General features: G+C 44.6%; 1 long non-coding RNA gene across 10 annotated transcripts; it reads right to left on the reverse strand.

Annotated features, from left to right (window-relative positions):
* Window positions 1–8063: 8063 nt before the first annotated feature.
* LOC119320464 lies at window positions 8064–17964 on the reverse strand. Of its 10 annotated transcripts, XR_005155010.1 has the most exons (17): window positions 17466–17964; window positions 17263–17371; window positions 17092–17134; window positions 16838–17007; window positions 16061–16608; window positions 14710–15956; window positions 14049–14523; window positions 13918–13968; window positions 10796–13183; window positions 10668–10709; window positions 10378–10446; window positions 10016–10256; window positions 9464–9520; window positions 9284–9379; window positions 9114–9184; window positions 8402–8512; window positions 8064–8310 (listed from the first exon to the last, which is right to left on the reverse strand). It is a non-coding gene; the product is annotated as an uncharacterized LOC119320464 (long non-coding RNA). The 10 variants fall into 10 exon arrangements; XR_005155005.1 differs by having other exon boundaries at window positions 10796–13968; XR_005155008.1 differs by lacking the exon at window positions 13918–13968 and having other exon boundaries at window positions 13969–14523.
* Between the last annotated feature and the right edge of the window lie 2906 nt (window positions 17965–20870).

Genomic DNA, 20870 nt, shown 5'->3' on the forward strand with positions numbered 1-20870 from the left:
GCTACTTTCCAATAAGGGAGCAGGTACAGTTACCTCATCAAGTTCTACTTTCCTCCCACTCACTTCTTTCGAGAGAAACTCCTTCTCCAGAAAGTTTTCGAACTTAGCGACAAACGTTTCGCCTTCGGATCTGTGATAGAAGGTGTACCCAACAGTCTCCTTTGGGTATCCTATGAAGACACATTTCTCCGATTTGGGTTCGAGCTTATCAGGTTGAAGCTTTTTCACATAAGCATCGCAGCCCCAAACTTTCAGAAACGACAACTTTGGTTTCTTGCTAAACCACAGTTCATAAGGTGTCGTCTCAACAGATTTTGATGGTGCCCTATTTAACGTGAATGCAGCCGTCTCTAAAGCATAACCCCAAAATGATAGCGGTAAATCTTTAAGAGACATCATAGTTCGCACCATATCTAGTAAAGTATGATTACGACGTTCGGACACACCATTACACTGTGGTGTTTCGGGTGGCGTTAGTTGCGAAATTATTCCGCATTGTTTCAAATATAGACCAAACTCGTAACTCAAATATTCTCCTCCATGATCAGATCGTAGAAACTTTATTTTCTTGTTACGATGATTTTCAACTTCACTCTGAAATTCCTTGAACTTTTCAAATGTTTCAGACTTATGCTTCATTAAGTAGATATACCCATATCTGCTCAAATCATCTGTGAAGGTGAGAAAATAACGATATCCGCCACGAGCCTCAACATTCATTGGACCACATACATCTGTATGTATGATTTCCAATAAATCGGTTGCTCTCTCCATAGTATCGGAGAACGGTGTTTTAGTCATCTTGCCCATAGGTACGGTTCGCAAGTACCAAGTGATTCATAATCAAGTGGTTCCAAAAGTCCATCAGTATGGAGTTTCTTCATGCGCTTTACACCGATATGACCTAAACGGCAGTGCCACAAATAATTTGCACTATCATTATCAACTCTGCATCTTTTGGCTTCAACATTATGAATATGTGTATCACTATCATCGAGATTCAATAAAAATAGACCACTCTTCAAGGGTGCATGACATAAAAGATTTTACTCATATAAATAGAACAACCATTATTCTCTGATTTAAATGAATAACCGTCTCGCATCAAACAAGATCCAGATATAATGTTCATGCTCAACGCTGGCACCAAATAACAATTATTCAGGTCTAAAACTAATCCCGAAGGTAGATGTAGAGGTAGCGTGCCGACCGCGATCACATCGACTTTGGAACCATTTCCCACACGCATCGTCACCTCGTCCTTAGCCAATCTTCGCTTAATCCGTAGTCCCTGTTTCGAGTTGCAAATATTAGCAACAGAACCAGTATCAAATACCCAGGTGCTACTGCGAGCATTAGTAAGGTACACATCAATAACATGTATATCACATGTACCTTTGTTCACCTTACCATCCTTCTTATCCGCCAAATACTTGGGGCAGTTCCGCTTCCAGTGACCACTCTGCTTGTAGTAGAAGCACTCAGTTTCAGGCTTAGGTCCAGACTTGGGTTTCTTCTCCTGAGCAGCAACTTGCATGCTGTTCTTCTTGAAGTTTCCCTTCTTCTTCCCTTTGCCCTTTTTCTTGAAACTAGTGGTCTTGTTAACCATCAACACTTGATGCTCCTTCTTGATTTCTACCACCGCAGCTTTTAGCATCGCGAAGAGCTCGGGAATAGTATTTTCCATCCCCTGCATATTATAGTTCATCACAAAAGCTCTTGTAGCTTGGTGACAGTGATTGGAGAATTCTGTCAATGACGCTATCATCCGGAAGATTAACTCCCAGTTGAATCAAGTGATTATTATACCCAGACATTTTGAGTATATGCTCACTGACAGAACTATTCTCCTCAATCTTGCAGTTGTAGAACTTATTGGAGACTTCATATCTCTCAATCCGGGCATTTGCTTGAAATATTAACTTCAACTCTTGGAACATCTCATATGCTCCATGACGTTCAAAACATCGTTGAAGACCCGGTTCTAAGCCGTAAAGCATGGCACACTGAACTATAGAGTAGTCATCAGCTTTGCTCTACCAAACGTTCACAACATCTGGCGTTGCTCCAGCAGCAGGCCTGGCACCCAGCGGTGCTTCCAGGACGTAATTCTTCTGTGCAGCAATGAGGATAATCTTCAAGTTACCGACCTAGTCCGTGTAATTGCTACCATCATCTTTCAACTTTGCTTTCTCAAGGAACGCATTAAAATTCAACGGAACAACAGCACGGGCCATCTATCTACAATCAACATAGATAAGCAAGATACTATTAGGTACTAAGTTCATGATAAATTTAAGTTCAATTAATCATATTACTTAAGAACTCCCACTTAGAAAGACATCTCTCTGATCCTCTAAGTGATTACGTGATCCATATCAACTACACCATGTCCGATCATCACGTGAGATGGAGTAGTTTCAATGGTGAACATCAATATGTTGATCATATCTACTATATGATTCACGCTCGACCTTTCGGTCTCCGTGTTCCGAGGCCATATCTGTTATATGCTAGGCTCGTCAAGTTTAACCTGAGTATTCCGCGTGCGCAACTGTTTTGCACCCGTTGTATTTGAACGTAGAGCCTATCACACCCGATCATCACGTGGTGTCTCAGCACGAAGAACTTCCACAACGGTGCATACTCAGGGAGAACACTTCTTGATAATTTTAGTGAGAGATCATCTTAAAATGCTACCGTCAATTAAAGCAAGATAAGATGCATAAAGGATAAACATCACATGCAATCAATATAAGTGATATGATATGGCCATCATCATCTTGTGCTTGTGATCTCCATCTCCGAAGCACCTCCATGATCACCATCGTCACCGGCGCGGCACCTTGATCTCCATCATAGCATCATTGTCGTTTACGCCGTCTATTGCTTCTACGACTATCGCTACCGCTTAGTGATAAAGTAAAGCAATTACAGGGCGTTTGCATTTCATACAATAAAGCGACAACCATATGGCTCCTGCCAGTTGCCGATAACTCCGGTTACAAAACATGATCATCTCATACAATATAGCATCACATCTTGACCATATCACATCACAACATGCCCTGCAAAAACAAGTTAGACGTCCTCTACTTTGTTGTTGCAAGTTTTACATGGCTGCTACGGGCTTAACAAGAACCGTTCTTACCTACGCATCAAACCACAACAATAGTTTGTCAAGTTGGTGTTGTTTTAACCTTCGCAAGGACCGGGCGTTGCCACACTCTGTTTAACTAAAGTGAGAGAGACAGACACGCGCCAGTCACCTTTAAGCATGAGTGCTTGTAACGGTGAAACCAGTCTCGCGTAAGCGTACGTGTAATGTCGGTCCGGGCCGCTTCATCTCACAATACCACTGAATCAAAGTATGACATGCTGGTAAGCAGTATGACTTATATCGCCCACAACTCACTTGTGTTCTACTCGTGCATATGACATCTACGCATAAAACCTGGCTCAGATGCCACTGTTGGGGAACGTAGTAATTTCAAAAAAATTCCTACGCACACGCAAGATCATGGTGATGCATAGCAATGAGAGGAGAGAGTATTGTCCACGTACCCTCGTAGACCGAAAGCAGAAGTGTTATGACAACACAGTTGATGTAGTCGTACGTCTTCACGATCCAACCGATCCAAGTACCGAACGTACGGCACCTCCGAGTTCAGCACACGTTCAGCTCGATGACGATCCCCGGACTCCGATCCAGCAGGGTGTCGGGGATGAGTTCCGTCAGCACGACGGCGTGGTGACGATGATGATGTTCTACCGATGCAGGGCTTCGCCTAAGCACCGCAACGATATGACCGAGGTGGAATATGGTGGAGGGGGGCACCGCACACGGCTAAGGAACGATCACGAAGATCAACTTGTGTGTTATGGGGTGCCCCCTGCCCCCGTATATAAAGGAGGGAGGGGGGAGGTGCGGCCGGCCCCTAGGGGTGCGCCTGGAGGATTCCTACTCCCACCGGGAGTAGGACTCCCCCCTCTTGCTTTGTAGAAGAAGGAAAGGGGGAGGGGAAAGAGGAAAGGGGGGCGCCGCCCCCCCCCCCCCCCTTCCTTGTCCTATTCGGACTAGGGGAGGGGAAGGGGCGCGCGGCCTGCCCTGGTCGGCCCTCCTCTTCTCCCTTAGGTTCCATGTAGGCCCATTAACCCCCGGGGGGGTTCCGGTAACCCCCCGATACTCCGATAAAATCCCGATTTCACCCGGAACGATTCCGATATCCAAATATAGGCTTCCAATATATCAATCTTTATGTCTCGACCATTTCGAGACTCCTCGTCATGTCCGCGATCATATCCGGGACTCCGAACAACCTTTGGTACATCAAAACTTATAAACTCATAATAAAACTGTCATCGTAACGTTAAGCGTGCAGACCCTACGGGTTCGAGAACTATGTAGACATGACCTAGAACTGTTTCCGGTCAATAACCAATAGCGGAACCTGGATGCTCATATTAGCTCCCACATATTCTACGAAGATCTTTATCGGTCAGACCGCATAGCAACATACGTTGTTCCCTTTGTCATCGGTATGTTACTTGCCCGAGATTCGATCGTCAGTATCTCAATACCTAGTTCAATCTCGTTACCGGCAAGTCTCTTTACTCGTTCCGTAATACATCATCTCACAACTAACTCATTAGTTGCAATGCTTGCAAGGCTTAAGTGATGTGCATTACCGAGAGGGCCCAGAGATACCTCTCCGACAATCGGAGTGACAAATCCTAATCTCGAAATACGCCAACCCAACAAGTACCTTTGGAGACACCTGTAGAGCACCTTTATAATCACCCAGTTACGTTGTGACGTTTGATAGCACACAAGTGAACATGTATAATCTCAGTCATAGGAACATGTATAAGTCATGAAGAAAGCAATAGCAGAATACTAAACGATCAAGTGCTAAGCTAACGGAATGGGTCAAGTCAATCACATCATTCTCCTAATGATGTGATCCCGTTAATCAAATGACAACACATGTCTATGGTCAGGAAACATAACCATCTTTGATCAACGAGCTAGTCAAGTAGAGGCATACTAGTGACACTCTGTTTGTCTATGTATTCACACAAGTATTATGTTTCCGGTTAATACAATTCTAGCATGAATAATAAATATTTATCATGATATAAGGAAATAAATAATAACTTTATTATTGCCTCTAGGGCATATTTCCTTCAGTACCATGTCTAGGCGGCCCCGCGAAGATGGTAGGAAGCCAGCCAAGTGCGCTCTGATGCGGGCGTGCACTATTCGCGGAAGAACTGGTCACACTGGTTGAGCTAGTTAAGCGGATCGTCTGAGCCGTCGTACATGGCGAAGTCGATCTTGGCGAACCGGGGCGGCTGCTGGTGTGGCGCGCCCTGGCCCACTGTCTCGGCGGTGCGGAGGGCTAATGACGGTGCTCGGTCCAGGGTGGAAGGGCCGGTGTAGTTCCCTGTGGCGCCTGACGCCTCGGGCTGCAACGGGAACCCTAACGATGGACGGCCCTCTGGGTAAGCCGACGGCGGCCCGTGGAGCCAGCCGGGGAGTGGCGACGGTGACAAAGGGAAACGGACCTCCTGGATCGGAAGGCCACTCGGCGAGGACCGGCCCAGGCTAGGGCTGGGCAGGGGCGGTGGTGGAACCTGCACAGTTACCGCTAGGAGGGACGGTGCGGACGGCGCGGCCCAGGTTGGCCACTACGGTCCCGTGGTGGCGGCGATCGGTGCGGTTGCCGTCGGGATCGGTGTCGGCCACTGTGGCCAAGGCGGCGTTGCGGCCGCCGGAGGGGGAAGTGTCGGGTAGCCTCCGGTAATGGCCCCCAGTACTGAGTACCACAGCAGCGCCTGCTGGCCCGCGGGCACGGCTGGATGGAGCGGTGGAGGCGGCCCGTACGGACTCGCCAAGTAGAGGCGGATGCCCTGGACCGCGGCGACCAGGTCGTTGAGCACGCCGGCCATGGCCTCCAATGTAAACTGCTACGGCTGAGGTGGAGGTGACGGCGGCGTGTGTTGGACGGGAGCTGGTGGCAGGATTGGAGGCGGCGAAGACATGGTCGAAACCCGGGTACCTGATACCAAATTGGTAGGACTAGGGTTCCTACCGACTCTGCTCCATAGGTTGTAGGGGCAGGACAGCGAGGGTTGGGGCCGAGGGCGGCGGCTCCGGCGCGTGGGCGCCGTCGCGAGGGAGGAGAAGGGCGGCGGCGGCTAGGGCGGGGTGCGGCTAGGGTTTCCGGCTCCTCTGGAGCCGGACAATATGATAGAACTATTTTTATTGCTTAATCTCAAAAGGTATCTTACAATCTAATATTTATAACCTCAAAACGACTAGCCTAAGATAACTTGTGGGCCAAGCCCTTAATCTACTGCGCAGCGGGCCTCCTCCGGTTATATTGTAAACCGGTCATAACAACTTATCTTGCCAAGAACAAAAGAAGTGCTTACTCTGCGTCATGTTAGAATTTCTGATTCGGTAAATAAGTGCTCATGTATCAGGAGAAACGAGGAAGACGGACTGGAGGAGTTTGGTGCCAATTCTACAGGCGTAGAGGATTTTCCTTTGGACTATTATTAGGGCTGTTTGTAGTTATTAGTAGAATTATTAAGGTAGAGAAAGGAGGACCATTGGATTATAACGGACGCAGATTCTGCCTTCTACAACACCTGTACAGTAACAACTGTACAGCAGAGGAGCCGAACCCAATTTTCAGACCCCCCCAGCCCTGACGTGGTCTCTCCCTTACCCATGTTGCAGCGACTGTGATGTAGGCTGTAGCATTGCCGCCGGTGTTGAACTTGACGGGTATGTGCTGCTCACTGGCAACTTGAGCGCATGAGGCAGGTTCTTGGCGTCCGAGGACCTCCTCGTCGACGGCGCAGGAGGGTGGTGCTCGAGGAATCACGCAAGTTTCTTTTCATAAAGCTTGTGCTCAAGATGGACGGCATCGTTTCATACCTCATCGTTTTATGAGGGCATTGGATTGAATTTTCAAGGGATTAACTCTGAAGCTGTTCATGGGCTTCCTTCACCAATTAGACCGTTGCTATGTAATTATTGGAGCTCTGAAGCTACAGTTACGGGATCCAGTCATTTTAGACCCTTAACATCACATACCTCATGTGATGTGATAATGTTGTTCTATATATATATGACATAGCATTTTAACCATGCTATAAAACTAAATTTACCATGCTACTCCCTCCGTTCCAAAATATAAGTCTTTGTAGAGATTCCACTATGAACCACATACGGATGTATATAGATGCATTTTGAGTGTAGATTCACTCATTTTGCTCCATATGTAGTCCATAGTGAAATCTCTACAAAGACTTACATTTAGGAACAGAGGAAGTACAAAGTAAACTTGCCATGTTAGTTCACATAATGAATCCTTTGTGCAGGGAGTCCTAGCGACGCATTATACAAGGAAATATGGCATGCTCGGGCTAGGCCGTTGATCAAATGCCTCGCCAAGGTGAAAGGATTTACTACTTTCCGCATGTTTATATGGAACAGGTATGTCTCACCGCATTGGTGTTTGCTCTTCTTGATGCCCCATAACTAATGAATGAATTCGCTACTCAACACAAATTGTAGCTATTTGTGTTATGGGACACTGCTTTGTTCTTGTGTTAAAATGACAATATGACTTTGTTTATGCGGAATAATCATCCAGGTATTTAAAGATCATCCACGTACATATTTAGAACCTGATAGGATCCTTATGTATGCGCAGTGTGTGCTTCTCTAGTGTGGTCATGTATTAGTTGACAAATGAATATCCATCAGAGGGTACCACCTTCCAGCCTTGTAGGCCTCACCAGAAGTCCCTTTGCCAAGCTTCACTGTGATGCCTAACTTACTACACTTGACAAACATCTTTGCTAACTGATAAAAGCAACAGCGTAGGTAAATAAACTCATTTTCACATGTTATGACAAAATGATTCTTCCAGCTGACCAAAAACGAGAGAAAACAGAGTACTAATACACAAAGAGACTGTATAATTGTTAAGGCTACTTTACGAATTAATTTGGGAATAGACTGAACATATCAGGAAATACACGAGTTGACTGCGAAGAAAAGTAATCATCATCTACTAATACTGTACTAAATGAACATTTCCATTCACATCTCCAATATTGTACTATTATACATGATAGAGAATGACTAACAGTACTCATTCTTCTCTTAAATGTCAAGAAAATACAGTCTGTGGAAAAGTTAGAAGGATTTTGAGCACTAAACTCCAGTTATCAATACACCTGACTGTCTACCGATCTCCAACCGACTAATTTATGAATCATCACATTTACCTATAAGGGGGCATTTGTCTGTAAGATGTGATTTGCTTGCATGCATTTCATAGATAAATATGTGAATAAAAGTTAGGACTTGCTTACATACCTGGATATTTACATTCACATACAGAGACAATATATCTTCAATTCACATGTAGGACACAAGAATGTATAGTCACAAACTCACAATTCCATGGCAGCAAAAATCTTCAATAATCTGTGAACTCCATAAACAATGATATTATAGATCTCTTGTTTTGTTGATATATTGACATATAGAAGGAGATGTACTCTACAGGAGAGAAGCAACCATCAATCGTTCTAACGTCACCTCTCCATAGTGCCATCGATCCAAAGGCACTCGAGTAAAAATCAAAACACAAAAACGACAAATGGCACTGGGAGTTTGGAGCCCGCCCATCTGATTTAGATAATCTGGGAAAGAGCAATGATTTTGCCCTCTTGTGGATTTAAAATACAATTAGAAAAGTTCAGTGAACTGATGAATGGGTGCTTTAAGCTCATCCAACTTCCTTAGTTCTGAAAATGAGCAAATCCCTCTCAAAACATAATTTAATGCGTCATATTTATGCAGACATTGCCAATTCAATTTTCTGGTATGCAATAGTTAAAAAATAGGAAATTCTAGTACAACATACATATATGCAGGAGTATATCAGAAAGCATGGTAGAGTTCATTTGCAACACAATAAATGTAAAAATACATGGAAGGCTGAAATTATCTTTATAGATCAGTATAACCAAGGCAACAATGAGTACATGCATGAGATATGTGTTGCTCGCTGGCAGGAACAGACCTTGTTGTATTCACAAGAGAAAATATTCACCTTCCTTTGCTAGATTCCTCTTCTCATCTTATTTCTTGGATCTGCACACATACATTTTAGAAAGTCCATATCTTAGCAAGTCAAAAATCAAGAGTGGCGGGGCAAATGAATGGTAAAGAGAGAAGCACCTAATTCCTAACCTGACATTCCAAATAACTACATAAATGATAGCCTGGCCTTTTTTACACTTTGCCGAGCAGTAATTTCCTTTTTACACTTTGCCGAGCAGATTCAGTCTATAACAAAACAAACAATAGATATGTGAGGTCAGTGTTGCATGCGGGCAAGTAAATGGAAGGCAACCAGAACTGAACATATACCTGTTCTGGACTGGATGGCCGCTGCTTATTTCAAAGGTGTGGCTGGCCCTCTTTTATCTGAGATAAAAATCAAGCAATGAAGAATGCATAAGAAAATTGGAGACTGCCACAATCACATGGTCAGCAACTGAAACAACCATAAATTACCGTCCAGACCCTTAATTTTTGCAGCATACCTTTATATGTAAGAAATGTAGATATGGAAATGATCCAAAAAATATATAGACCCAAACAAAATTTACCATAGAACTTGCTTTAGAGTATTTAGTAATAACTAATGAAGTATATTAAAATGATAAGAGATATAATCAATTCATCTGTGGTATATGAAAAGCTGGAGTACATACTAACTTAAGTAAAGCAAACCCTGAAATCCTGGGTGCTGTAATAAAGCTAGTGGTTAATAACTGAATGTAGCGTGGGCATATGGCATGCTCATAGACGTCCCATAATGATTTCCGCACTCTCATGCACATCTACAATTTTAATGCACAATGGCTTTGGCTAACTGAATGGAACCTAGCTGCATTTGTTAAGCGACTTGACACAGACCTATGTCACCAAACTGCAACAGGAGTCTCCTGCAAATTGAATCTGCTGAAGAATAAACTCTGAATCCACTGCTAATGCAGGAGCTAATTAAACAGCAGCAGCGAACTGCGTTTGAAAAGCACAAGTGCATGATTGAGGGGGAGGGTAGCTCCGCAGCGATAGCCATGCCCTCCTAATTATTGTATGCCCCATTGCAGTTTGATTCATGGGATGCACCTCTTGGTCGGCACCTAATGGCCATCTGCAAGGTTGATGCAGTGACGCATCACTAAACAATAAAACACATATATAGGAATATGCAGACCTACAATCTGGCGCGAGCAAGGAAAATAAAAAACTATTAAAAGGGCCAAAACACTAACCTGAGAGGGTGAAGGATGCTAAAAGCACACTCATCATGAAGCATATCGGCATGGTGCAGATTTGGTTTTCTAAAATAAAACATTAGCAATTAACATTCTTTTTTCATCATACACGGCCACAGATTAAAATCTCCTTCTTAAAGCATGTAAGCTAGTAATATAGATTGCAGAAAATATATAGCATCACAAAATTTCTCCCCAAAAAAAGCGCCTAATTTCACATGGCGGTAATTAAAACAACATCACAATGAAATAAGAGAATAAAGCTATAATCAGATTGATCCACAAACCTCTGTAGCTTGCATATACACCAATGGAAGGTAGCTGGCAATCTGAAATTACAAACCTAGCTAAAGTTAGTGAAAGCGCTAAACTTGAAAGGAAGCATGGGGGTAGCCGAGCAGTAACAGCACCATACCTCCATGTACCTCATCCTTTGTGGCCAATCGCAGATTACCAAGAAGTCGTCGCTGCTCTTTGTGACCTCCTTGGAAGGATAATCTGCAGACCCCCATACTGTATAACAAAAACAAATCAGTGCGGGGATTAAATATTTAGATCAAGGACGACTCACCAGGGCAGGGGGGAAAGGAAGTGGAGCGCCTGCAACCACAACACGCGAAGGCCGCCGAACTTGAACCGCCACCTCATCCTGCTCCATCACCAGGTTTCTTTGCCGGTCGCACGCCTTCCTCCGGCGTTGAGGGATTCCAGTCGCCGCCGCCGTCGCCATTTGCCTGCAGGTCGGATCTGGCGGGATCCCCTACTCCTCCATCCCAGCGAGAAGACCGACGGCGGCTGACGAGGGAGGACGGGGTGGTGCTGCGCTGAGCAGTCGCCATACATGGGCAGCCCAGTTGGGGACAGGGACGACGGCCAGGGTGCAGAGGCGACAGACTGGGAAGGAGGAGAGGAGGCGGGGATTGGGGGAGGGTCAGGGGAAGAGGAGGCAGTGGATTGGGGAAGGAAAGGGGAGACTCTCTATAGGCTCCCCGTCGACGGACCCATGACCCTAGGGCCCACCCGTCAGCGACAGAGGCTAGGCAGGGAACAAAGTGAAACTGGACACAATTTGCAATTGCTGGCCGCGTGGATGGCCTGAGAGGGGCTGCTATCCTAGCGTCTTTTTGCTGGCCGCGTGCATGGCCTGAGAGGGGCTGCTATCCTAGCGTCTTTATAAGTTAAACTAGATGACCCGGTTGTGCCAATGGCGCAAGAAGCGAATTAGAAAGAATGTTAGTAGTGAGTAAGTAGGAGATATAACTCAAAATATAATGCAATGTGGATTGTATTACATCATGTATTATGAAATCAATACAAGAGAACCAAATAATGTTACCACCTCTGTACTAACGACCAACATTTTAGCATAAGAAGTGTCACAGGAGTGTTTACTTGCACATTAGGAGTATCACAATTGCAACTAAAGAGGCATTGTCCTTACTGCTGTCAGAGTTCCAAGCCTCGCAACTTCTTCCTCCAGCTCTGCACATGACCCTCAGTTACGGACCTCGTCCCTCAGCTATGATTATTTCAAGATGAAATCAACATGCTATTTCTCTCACATGGAACATGTCCAGAATTTAGTCAGTCTCACTAATCTTTCAGCTACAAAGGCAGAAAGAAATATGACATCATCAATAACTAAAAAACCATGGAACAATAATAAGTGACTCAAGTTTGTACTAACTTCGTACTAAAGTTAGTATAAACTTGAGTCACTTATTCTGAGACGGAGGGAAGAGTAGAAGATGGCACACATAAGGTGGGCTATGAAAGAACAAGTAGAATTGTTGTAAAGTGCAGCACCACAGGTAAGCAGGGCCATAATTCTAGTTCAGCAGATCAGCACTATGTTTACACAACAGAGGTTTGTAGACTGAACTTCATGGCAGCACCGCTACAGAAAAGTACATTAGACTAAAACTCTGATAAATATTACCAACTACGAAGCCTAGGTTATCTATTGTCCGAAACAATATCAAAATTAACTGATGAAAATAGAAATAGTAGTGGATATTTATGTTCTCTACTTGGACCCATATGGTCCATGTTCTACACTCCAAAATGTAGTGAAGGTAGATTTCCTAGTGATTTTTTTCCTATGCATTTTCTGTGAATCCCTCCAACTTTAGAATGGTTTTTTCTTGTCTTCTTACTCATGAGCTTCAAGCACCGCGCCTGTGTTATAGGCTGTCATGACTATCATCTCAACAACTTCTCCTTTTGGGTGTACTATTGTTTCACAAAACATGGGTGGTCCATACACAAGTATAAACTAAGATGAAATCACACCAAAAACCAAGCAAGAATTACGCGGTAACCAATGATAAGAATTTGTAATTAGCAAATGTCAATGCCAAAATTATTTTCAAATGGCAAATAATGGGTTAAATAAAATAAGTAGCCTCGAAACATAGCAATTACATATAAAAACAAGCATGATAATCCTAACCAAATATGCGCAAGCACGCGTTAAAATCAAATTCTAGGGTGTACCACACAATAATAATTGTGAAATATGAAGCCTCCAAACTGACCCACCATGAAATTACAATTTTGCAAGATGCAAATCCACACAAAAGAAGAGAAGAAAACTGCGGAAGAAGCAAGGCCTCACCTCTGATTAAACCGAGCTCATATGTGTTGATGGTCATTGGGCAGCCGGCGGCATCCACCACTTGAGGCAGCCAGGGGCCAATACATGACTGTTTAACCAAATCAGGGAATACATTTTTGGTCAGGATGGCCTGGGAGGCCTGTTTTTCTACCAGCAATATTTCTCCCTGGCTCATTTCATCCTCATCTGCACCCCACGTGCTTCATCATTACACACGTTAATTAGGTTGAGTTTATACAACAAATATATAGGAAATCACGAAAAAGAAAACAAATACATAGGAAGAAATCAAGCACCACAAATATCTCGGCTGTGACTATAAGAACAAAACAACGTATAAGACATATCTATCCCAGCAATACAACATAAACAATTTTTCTATGCTTGCAGTGGCGACAAAGTACATAAACTTGCTTTCTTTTGCAAACAGAAACCTCTTTACTACTGCATACTAATCGCAGATTCGGATTCTCAATAACCGATCGGTGATTAAAGAAACCACACATTAGGTAATCGTCTATGTACCCAGTGGAGCCAGCTACTCAAGGAGCCTGGGAAGGCCTACTCAATGGGACGTTGGCTAGCATTTGTCCTGGTTAATCCCTCAACATCACTATATAGTTTGATTATTATAACTTGTTATGAGTTTGACAAGAAAGTATTAACAGATAAGGTTTCCTAATAAAATCAGTGAGCTGTCAAAGCAAGAGTAGTATTCAACGTCCAAAATTAAGTGCAGGGAGCACCAAATGTACATTATTCCTGAAATAATCTTAGTCACTGAACCGGTTGCAGCCATGGCGTCAATCTTCCTTCAGTTACAAACTACTCTCATACACCAAACTAAGTATAATGTACTAAAAATTACATGGATGGCATGGCAAATAATTCAGGATGGCAGATAACAAATTGTTTCTCACCTAGTTCCGAAAAAGAACTGAAAGTTCAGTACATGATTTAGGGCATATTACCTTTGAAACAAAACAAAGTATGTCATGAAATGCACACACTTGATCGCCCACTACCTACATGGAAAGGTACTAAAACTTACATGGATGGCATGGGAAACAATTTAGGATGGCAGATAACAAATTGTTTATACTCGCCTGGTTCCAAAAAAGAACTGAAAGTTCAGTAAATGATTTAGGGCATATTACCTTTGAAACAAAACACATGATAATGCATAGTCAAACCCATGCATCTGTTAGGAACAAATGGTAAGAGGACAATACCAAAAGGACCTACTATTCAATTCCAGTCTCTAGAGAACAAAATCACATTGCTCATATTTTCTTAAAATAATAAACAGTACTAAAGAGCCGACATTCAGAATCTGAGGGCTCACCATTTAAACGAGAATCCTAAGCAAAAATTGGGAGTGTGGGAAGGTCACCATTCAAGTGAAATAGGTAAAATCAACCTTCATAATGATGAAAAATAAAGAGATCTCAAAAATAAATTCTGTTTGGAAAGGGTGTTTTCGGGAGCTTCCCACCACTTTGATCAATGAACCGGCTGATATTGTCCTGAAACATCAAATAAAACATTGTTAACTGGTCATTATTTGCTAACTCAAAAGAGAATTAAAGTAAATACATTGTATCCAGCCAAGCCAAATTGTAAGGGTGCAGTCAAAAAAAATTGTACTACGTGTTAGTCTATCTCAGTAAGGACTAAACAACTAATATACTCTAAAGGGGAATTTTTGTCACCTCTTCCAATGAAGAATTACGCTGCTGACACTCATCTAGTTGGCCGGACTCAGTATCTCAGTGGTTCTAACCATCATTCTTCCTTTCTTTCTTCAATGCATGTAGTGTTCCTTCACCATGCTATAGCTGTACCTAGGCACAGATGAGCATAGAGCCACAAAATGGAAAATAGGTTTCTGTAATGTGTGACGAGCTATCACTAAAATCGCAACCATGTTAATAATTATACACATACCACACCAATAACATCAAACGAAAAGGCCGGCCTGAGCATATAGTTCAAAATGAGTATTGATATTTAGATACAAATGGCTGAAAGGAACAACATATGCATGAATAAGGTTACCTTAAATTTACGTTGGTAAAAAATTCAAGCTCTTCTTCTTCGGACACTTCAGTGCGTTCAATGCTTGCTTTATTGCAAAAAAAAAAACTTTCTTTCCTGCAGCAATCTATGTTGAAGTAAAACACTTGCTAAAGTAGCAGCTTAGTGTTTTTATAAAGATAAGATGCTATTTTAAAATGAGTCAGATTGTGTACTCTTAATAGAAAGAACGATCATCTTCATTAACTGTCATATTTAACATACCCTGAAGTTGACTAAAATACTATTGGTCTAATTTGCAGAAAGGAAAATAAAAGAGATCACCTGCCTCATCTATCATTTAGGAGAGGATTAGTATATATATGAAGAATGAGGCAACTACATGAGAGGAAATTATATCTTTGAAATTCTATAAAAGTAGACAAATGAAAATAGACCAGCAGAACACATACGGCCTAACTAAGATAATCAGGGACAACAGAAAAATACATTTAGAGTCCTCGCTTCAGCAATGTCAAGCAACCACCACATATGTCCATGATATGTAAAGGGGAGAAGAAAAGTACCTTATTTGAGCACTAATTACCAGATTGCTGTTGTAGCTGTGATACGTGCCACACCTAAACAAATCAGCACGAATTCTGTGTGTGCAGATCTCGGCACGTGGGTACAACGAAAATAGCTAGATTAATTGGCATTGGGTACAATGAAAATAGCTAGATTAATTGGCATTGATCAACAGGACCGAAACGAAGAACAAAAGAAACTAAGAGAGGGTTCCTACAGATTATGCCATATACAAAACTACATCATTGCAGTGCTCGCCTCGAAGCTCCTTCATTGGGAACATCTCCGGAAGTAAAGCCCCATTTCCATATAACCAATCTGATACTTAGATCAATCATCACCACCACAAATTTTTCTGTAGGTATAAACAAGAAAAAATATAGAGAAGAAAAATGAGCATGTATGGCCTACAGGTATGAACAAGAACAATGAGCTGATTAGTACGAAAGGAAAGAGGACCATGGACACGAATTGTTGTTGCAAAGCACGAAGTCGCCCCTTCACCCTCCTCTGGTGGCACTTGGCCCATCACCAGCCTTGCTGCTCCTTCCCTCGTCTGCCAGACCCCCGCCGGCCGCCACCATCGCCTACATCCAGGCTGCCAACAGCAGCCTTGACCCGACCCCCACCCTTGCATGTGTGCCGCTCTATGGCACCACTCCACTCTGTTAATAAGACACACATTCACATTACTAATTAGTCTACCATTTTCAGTTTTATGACCAAACAAATTAAAACCAAAAAAAACTTAGAATCCTTGTCATTTCCTTATCATAGTTGTTGCCCGACTAACGGTCAAATTGAAGTCTCGTGTACTGCCTCGAGAAAGTGTGCATTGGACTGCTTGTCGCATGTATGTCTTCAGCATGCTCTTGCACTCTCGCTCCTTTGTGAGCTGGCTTCACCACATTTCAGTAGGATTATTAGTGTATTGCTAGGTTTCCTCGAATGCACTAACCCAACCAGCACACGGCTTCCGGTCTGGTGGTGCACACCCTACCCCAAGCCTGTAAGTTAAACATTTAATTCACATTCAGACTCTCATGTAGGATCGACCATCGAAGTCATAATTCATAATCAAACTCCACCAAACTAATCCAGCAGTTCAACATTATATCAGTTAAGCTACGCATTAAGTAAAGGGCAGAGTCGCTTGTACTGCAGCGTCATATCGCTACAAATATTTCAGACTTTTCAGTATTTTATTACTGAGTATAAGCATAGAGCAAACCATACCTTTTTTGTCAACTTCAGGATTCATCTTCAATCAATTCTACAGATTGAGCAGGCAACCTATCCAAATTCAGATCCGCATCAGAGATCCAAGGCTGCACGCAACCACGCATGAAGGAGGCAGGCTGGTAAGCTTGGGGACATCCCCACCACCGTCGGCGCCAACCGCCTGACTGCAACCAGACCCAACATTTGAGTCAGCAAGAATGGCAATTCCTGCTCCGCTGTTCGCAAACACAAGACCATAGGAACTGGACCTGGGTGCTCATGGCTGTCGGCGAACTCCTCTCGTAGTGAAACCTGAAAAAGGATGGCAATGGCGGCGACCAAGGCCCGTCAGATGGGACGCAGAAGAAATCCTCAAATACTTTGCAGAAAATTTATTCAGGAAATGACAGAGTAGACTGAGAATCACCAAAACAACTCACCTCAGATGTAGCACCCGTCGAGGAGACCTGCTTCACCCCCAATGATCCACCACTACCTCACACACACGTCATGCCACCTCGTACACCAAGCCATTGTGGAAGCAGAAATCTAAGAATGTGCACTGAAACCTCAAGTAGTTTCATCTCGGACTGGCTGCCTCGGTCGCCTGGACCATGAAAGAGAGAATATGGTGGAGGCCTACCTCGGCTGGTGCGGGTGAGTTCGTCCAGGCCATGACTGGCGCAAGAAGACGGCAGCACTGCGGGGATGAGGGCCATCTCTGTCCTCCCGGTCGACCGGCGGTGACCCTCTCCCATCCGACGCCGCGCCTCCTTCTCCTCTTTCCTCTCTCTCTTTCTCCCTCCTCTCCTTCCATCTTCTCCCTCTCATCTTCTCTCTCTCCCGCAGATCGAATCGAGCGCCGCAGCTTACTCCGGAGGCGTCGTCCTCGGCCGCGAGGAGGAGGATGCAGGGGAGCCCGTACCGCGCGAACCCGGAGCAGGCGTTGGAGATCGGGTTCGAACGCGAAGCGCATGGCCACGATGGCCTGCACGCGAGCGATGGGAAGGCGGGGAGGAGGAAGAGGCGAGGCGGTGGAGGAGTAGCAGGCGGTGGCGGGGCTCCTACAGCGCAGGAGGAGGAGGAGGTGGGAGGGAGAGGCGGCGGATGAGGGAGGGAGGAGTGAGGGGCGTGGGGCTGTGGATTGGGGCTAGGGTTCGATGTCGTTTTCGTCCCTCGCGCGGTGCGGTGTTTTTTCCGCTCGTGTGGTGCGGTGCGCCCTCGCTCCCACATGCAGTGCGGTGCTTTTTTCCCTTTGGGTGGTACCGTGCGCTCAAGCCATTGGTCATGCCTAGCACTTCTTGAGGCTTTATATGTTAGATGTGCGAACAATAGAGCTACCTCGGGCCGGGACAATTAATTACATCCTAGTGAAAAAATTCTGAAGTATAAACAGTACTGTGCAGTACTGTGACGCCCCCGATTTGACCGCACACTAATCATGCACGCAAATGTGTACGATCAAGATCAGGGACTCACGGGAAGATATCACAACACAACTCTACAAATAAAATAAGTCATACAAGCATCATAATACAAGCCAGGGGCCTCGAGGGCTCGAATACAAGTGCTCGATCATAGACGAGTCAGCGGAAGCAACAATATCTGAGTACAGACATAAGTTAAACAAGTTGCCATAAGATGGCTAGCACAAACTGGGATACAGATCGAAAGAGGCGCAGGCCTCCTGCCTGGGATCCTCCTAACTACTCCAGGTCGTCGTCAGCGGACAGCACGTAGTAGTAGGCACCTCCGGTGTAGTAGGGGTCGTCGTCGACGGTGGCGTCTGGCTCCTGGGCTCCAGCATCTGGTTGCGACAACCAGAAAGAAAGGAAAGGGGGAAAAGGGGGGAGAAAGCAACCGTGAGTACTCATCCAAAGTACTCGCAAGCAAGGAACTACACTACATATGCATGGGTATATGTGTAAGGAGGCCATATCAGAGGACTGAACTGCAGAATGCCAGAATAAGAGGGGGATAGCTAATCCTATCGAAGACTACGCTTCTGGCAGCCTCCGCCTCGCAGCATGTAGAAGAGAGTAGATTGAAGTCCTCCAAGTAGCATCTCCAAGTAGCATCGCATAGCATAAACCTACCCGGCGATCCTCTCCTCGTCGCCCTGCGGAAAAGCGATCACCGGGTTGTCTGTGGAACTTTGAAGGGTGTGTTTTATTAAGTATCCGGTTCTAGTTGTCATAAGGTCAAGGTACAACTCCAAGTCGTCCTGTTACCGAAGATCACGGCTATTCGAATAGATTAACTTCCCTGCAGGGGTGCACCACATTCCCCAACACGCTCGATCCCATTTGGCCGGACACACTTTCCTGGGTCATGCCCGGCCTCGGAAGATCAACACGTCGCAGCCCCACCTAGGCAAAACAGAGAGGCCAGCACGCCGGTCTAAACCTAAGCGCACAGGGGTCTGGGCCCATCGCCCATAGCACACCTGCACGTTGCGTACGCGGCCGAAAGCGGAACTAGCCCCCTTAATACAAGAGCAGGCTTACGTTCCAATCCGGCGCGCGCCGCTCCGTCGCTGACGTCTGAAGTGCTTCGGCTGATACCACGACGTCAGGATACCCATAACTACTCCCGCGTAGATGGTTAGTGCGTATAGGCCAGTAGCCAGACTCAGATCAAATACCAAGATCTCGTTAAGCGTGTTAAGTATCCGCGAACGCCGAACAGGGCCAGGCCCACCTGTCTCCTAGGTGGTCTCAACCTGCCCTGTCGCTCCGCCACAAAGTAACAGTCGAGGGCCGTCGGGAACCCAGGCCCACCTCTACCGGGATGGAGCCACCTGTCCTTTCAGCCCCCTCGTCAGAATCACTTGCGGGTACTCAATGAGCTGACCCGACTTTAGTCACCATCTGAATAGTATGTATGTATGTATAGTATATACCCGTGATCACCTCCCAAGTGATCACGGCCCGATAGTATAGCAAGGCAGACTGACAAGAATGTAGGGCCAATGATGATAAACTAGCATCCTATACTAAGCATATAGGATTGCAGGTAAGGCATCAACAGATGTAGCGACAATGTCAGGCTATGCATCAGAATAGGATTAACGAAAGCAGTAACATGCTACACTACTCTAATGCAAGCAGTATAGAGTAGAATAGGCGATATCTGGTGATCAAGGGGGGGGGCTTGCCTGGTTGCTCTGGCAAGAGAGAGGGGTCGTCAACTCCGTAGTCGAACTGGTCAGCAGCAGCGTCGGTCTCGTAGTCTACCGGAGATAAGAGGGGGAAGAAACAATGAATACAATGCAAACACAAACACGACGATGCGTGACGTGACAATGAGCGGTGCTAGGTGTGCCCTAACGTGGTATGAGGTGGTACCGGTTGAGGGGGAAAACATCCGGGAAAGTATTCCCGATGTTTCGCGTTTTCGGGCAGAGGAGCCGGAGGGGGAAAGTTGCGAGTTCGATAGGTTAGGGGTGTGTGGCGAACGAACGGACTGCGTATCCGAAATCGTCTCGTCGTTCTGAGCAACTTTCATGTTGAAAATATTTTAATCCGAGTTACGGATTAAAATATTTGATTTTCTAAAGATTTTATTAATTTTTGAAATTTAATTAATTATTTAATTTAATTCGAAAATGGATTTATGACATCAGCATGATGTCATGCTGACGTCAGCAGTCAACAGATTTGACTTGGTCAACCTGACATGTGGGTCCAGTGGGACCCACCTGTCATTCTCTGTTTAGGTTAATTACAGATTAGTTAATTTAATTACTATTTAATTAACCTAACTAGTTAACTAAATTAATTAAACCGGATTAATTAACTTAATTAATTCATTAGATAATTAATTAATTAATAATTAATTTTATTAAATCATTTTTATTTTTATTAATTATATTTATTTAATTAATTTTACTTTTATTATTATTATTATTATTTTTTAATCCCTCTTTTTTTTTTAAACCGTCCTCGGCGTGGGGCCGTGGGGCCCATCTGTCATGGCCTTGGCAGTTTGGTCCAGCGGGTGCGGGCGCACCCGAGCGAGCACTCGCCCGCAGGGCGGGACGAGGCCG

This window comes from Triticum dicoccoides, chromosome 6B, assembly GCF_002162155.2.
Source record: "Triticum dicoccoides isolate Atlit2015 ecotype Zavitan chromosome 6B, WEW_v2.0, whole genome shotgun sequence".
NCBI lineage: Eukaryota > Viridiplantae > Streptophyta > Magnoliopsida > Poales > Poaceae > Triticum > Triticum dicoccoides.